This window comes from Peromyscus maniculatus, chromosome 11 (assembly GCF_049852395.1).
Source record: "Peromyscus maniculatus bairdii isolate BWxNUB_F1_BW_parent chromosome 11, HU_Pman_BW_mat_3.1, whole genome shotgun sequence".
NCBI classification, from domain to species: Eukaryota; Metazoa; Chordata; class Mammalia; order Rodentia; family Cricetidae; genus Peromyscus; species Peromyscus maniculatus.
Window position 1 is genome coordinate 99348534 of NC_134862.1, and position 4074 is coordinate 99352607.

Sequence of the window (4074 nt, forward strand, 5' to 3'; positions counted from 1 at the left end):
TCTCCAATATGAAGATAGACTTCTTCAAAGTGGCAACATTGGATGTTTCCAGGCCTGGCTTGCATGGCCAGGTGACTCTTTAACAGAGCCATATTGAGTTGATAAGGTTACTTCATAATCCACCGGAGTCTTGCTCAACACAGTTTTCCTTTGTGCCCCCCGTGAGGCTGAGATTGAAGCCCTCTTGGGAGGAAGGTATAAATGCTGTGCTCTTGTTACAGGGAAGGCCACTGGAACCAGACACTGCAGAAAGGATGGTGTTGACCCAGCTCAACAGTTAGCTTGCAAAACCTCAAATGTAATATAAAACCATGAAAGGAGGGCTTACAGGAAGGAGGTTGGACTGGGGGCGGGTGGCTGCGCCCTTCGAGTGGGGACCTGAGTTTGAGTCTATGCCCCACGTTTAAAAAGCTGGGTGTGATGGTGTGTGTCTGTAATCTTGCTCATCCACCAGCCTAGCCCAACCAGCAAACTCCACACCAATAAGAAACCTCCCATCAAAACGGAGAGGGACAGTGCCTGAGAAACAACATTGAGGTTGATGTCTGTACAGATATGCATCTGCACATACATGTGCACCCACAGGGACTTCCCACCTCCACAAGACAAAGAGAATTAATATCCAGCTATTCATTGTGATCACCTTGTTCTAAGCATGGGCCCAGGAACACACGACCCTACTTCAGACACTGCTGGGAACTTGCTTTTCCCATAACCACCTCACCATGGAAGTATATGCAACTGTTGTGTGCTTTACATGACAATTACTTTATATATGTTATATACATATACACATACTCACATGCATACACTTGCACACATGTACATAATGCGCGCACGCACACACACACACACACACACACACACACACACACACACACACGCACACTTTATTTTCTACCAGTTCTTCCTTGCTACCATGGCCAAGTCTGGCTTTTTCTGGCTGGCTGTCATGATGATTGGCATCTTACTAATGGTTCTTGCTAGTTCACTGGCTTGCATGTGCTGATCTGTCTGTTTCTGTCATGTATATTTCCAGACACAGATGAGCTAAGTTAAAAATCGTGCACAAATGTTAAGACACTTTGTTCCCCGGAAAGTTAGCACTATCTCAAGTTCTCATGTCTAGAAGGAGGAAGAGTCCAGGCTCCTCATTTCTCTAACAAGTGGTAGAGACCCTAAGATAGCAATGGGGTAACTCTAGAATTATGTGTGATTTTGAACTCTAGTCAATGAGCCTGAAGTCTGGGGCTACTGAAGAGGGGTCTTACCTGTCTGGCCTGATTTCATGATTCCCTGTGCCTCTCTTGCTTCAAGGAATCTGTAAATGAGCTGATTTTCCAAGAGGCCTCCCCTCATCCCCATCCTTTATGGAATGAGTCTGTGGCTAACAGGAGAATCTCAACCAGTCTAAGCCTAGGAAGCTATTTTTTGCATCAGGACACAGCAAACGGTGCCACCTTTGAAAGTGAAGACACAGTTCTTGATTCCTGATTACAAAGGAGCATTTGGGCCATAAATGGGGTGTAATGGAAACGCGGTGGATGGAAGCACCACTCCCAGGAGGCCCAGGGAGGTTAGCTAAGGTGAGAGCCGCTTGTTCTGGGTCATGAGAGGAAACCCTGCTGGAAAGATGGCTTTTTTGGTAAAGTTTTTGCCTGGTAAGTGTGAGGACCAGTATCTGACATCAGAACCTAGGTAAAGAGGTTGTGCATGTTTGACTTCTTCCTTTCCAGTCTGTATCCACTTAATCGCCTTTTGTTATCTTATTGCTCTAGCTAGAACTTTGAGCACTATGTTGAATACACATGGAGAGAGTGAACAGCTTTGTCTTGTTCCTGATTTTAGTGGAGTCGTTTCGATGAGTTTCTCTCCACTCAATTTGATGTTGGCTGTTGCTTGCTGTATACTGTTTTTATTATATTTAGGCATGTTCCTTGTATCCCTGGTCTCTCCAAGACCTTTATCGTGAAGAGGTGTTGGGTTTTGTCAAGGGCTTTTTCAGCATTTAATGAGATGATCGTGTGGTTTTCTTTTTCTTTCAGTTTGTTTATATGGTGGATTACATTGACAGATTTTCGTATGTTGAAGATTTCTAGCAATAGTGGAGAGGGTGCCTGAACTTGCCATCTCCTGTAATCAGATTGGTGACTAATCTAATTGTCATCAGAGAGTCTTTATCCAATAACTGATGGGAGCAGATGCAGAGATCCATAGCCAAGTACCGTGCTGAGTTTCGAGAGTCTCCTGAAGGAAGGGAGGAGAGAGGGGGAGAGGAAATGATGGTTAGTGTGTAAAATAAATGAAAAAAGTGTTAATTAAGTAAATAAGTTAATTAAGTAATTAAGTAAAATAAAAAGAAGTTGTGCATAGTAGTACAAATGTGTAATCCCAGAGCCAGGGAGGCAGAGACAGGCAGATCCTGGGGTTCACTGGCCAGACAGCTTAATATACTCTGGCAAACTTTGAGTCAATGAGAGATGCTGCCTAAAAATAAATAAATAAAATGAAATAAAATAAAATAAAATAAAATAAATAAAGGAAGAAAGAGGGAGAGGAAGAAAGGAAATTTGGTAAAGTTTGGTAATGTTAATGAATGATAACACCTGGGGTTATCTTATGATGTCCATATATACCCCATACACATGGGCATGTATATGTGTAGGCGTGAGTGTACATGTAGGTGTGAGTGTGTGTGTGTGGGTGGGTGGGTGGGTGTATATATGTAGATGTGAGTGTATGTTTATGTAGTTGTGTGTAGGTGTGTGTGTATTGTGTGTAGGTATGAGTGTACGTGTGTGTGTGTGTGTGTGTGTGTGTGTGTGTGTGTGTGTGTGTGTATGTAGATGTGTGTATAGGTAGGTGTGTGTGTATGTAGGAATGGGATGTCAGGTAGGTTCCCTTCTGGAAAAGTCTAGAGCCAAACGACTCTCTCTACCTTCTTGAGAAACAGGGTCACCATTACAATGCCCTGAATCTATAACATAGAACTGCTCCCTGTCACCTTAGTGACCAACCTTGTGCTCTGTGTTGACTCTGCCCTGGGGCTTGGCAGAGGCAGCTGGTAAAAGCCCCAGATGTGAGGAACCAGGAAACCCAAGCTCTATTTCTGCTCGTCCATTAGTGGATCATTATTTTTATAAGGCTTGTAACTCCCCAGTGCCTACAGGACATGAAGATGGAGGAGCTTTGCGTACAGATGTGAGGGGCCCGCGTGAGAGCTGCCCCACCTGCCTGCCCCCGTCCCTCTCTCTAAGTCTTCCCACCTTCCTTTCTTCCAGTGTGGGGTTATCATGTGGGTGGCCTTAGCTCTGACCTCCTCCTTTTCTCTTCCTCAGGTTACAGAGGAAGAGAGTGAAATTCAGGAAGGCGAGAGCAGCAGCAGATGGACCGTGTGTGACCTGTCAACTAAAGTTCCTCAAGAGATGACACAGCTGTGTGGGATGTTAGTGACCGTGAAGAGGGTGGGATGCTGCGGGTCCAGGGCCCAAGTACAGATGACCTCGGGCTATCTTGGCCTTTTGAATGGGCATCATCTTCCTGTGTCCATAACCTATTGTGACTATTGGGTAAATCCTCTTGGAATATATGAATGAACCCTGGATTCTACCAACCCAAGGGCTGAGAATGTCATCAGATGGCATCTAAGGCCCAAAGCAGAAATGTCCCCAATTTGCCATAGCCTATGTACCTTATATTTCCACTAATGTATTTGAAAATGTCTTGATTTATTACTGGCCTTGTCTGTTCCTATAAAAGCTGCATGAATCTGTACCATGGTAGAAGATGGAATTTGGGGTATCCCTGCCCTGGTTGTGCATATTTGCCTCCAGAACAAATCATCTCTTGCCTCTTTTGGGGTGAGAGCTGTTTCTTGTGTCCACAGGCCTGAGGGATCTCTGGGTGAAGCCTGAATGGCAGGGCCCAGGGCCCAGCGAGCATCATCCATGCTGGCTCCTCTTCTAGCTTGTGTTAACAACTTGCTATCCCTCCAGCTTCAGTGCCATAAGCTCAAGGAGACAGACGTCTAATGTGCCTTGGGCTGTGCCGGACACTTAGAGAGGACACAAGAAA

At 45.1% G+C, this 4074-nt stretch overlaps 1 long non-coding RNA gene across 1 annotated transcript; it reads left to right on the forward strand.

Annotated features, from left to right (window-relative positions):
• Window positions 1-221: 221 nt before the first annotated feature.
• LOC143267739 (uncharacterized) lies at window positions 222-3727 on the forward strand. Its single transcript, XR_013043171.1, has 2 exons — window positions 222-298; window positions 3339-3727. It is a non-coding gene; the product is annotated as an uncharacterized LOC143267739 (long non-coding RNA).
• The last annotated feature ends 347 nt before the right edge of the window (window positions 3728-4074 follow it).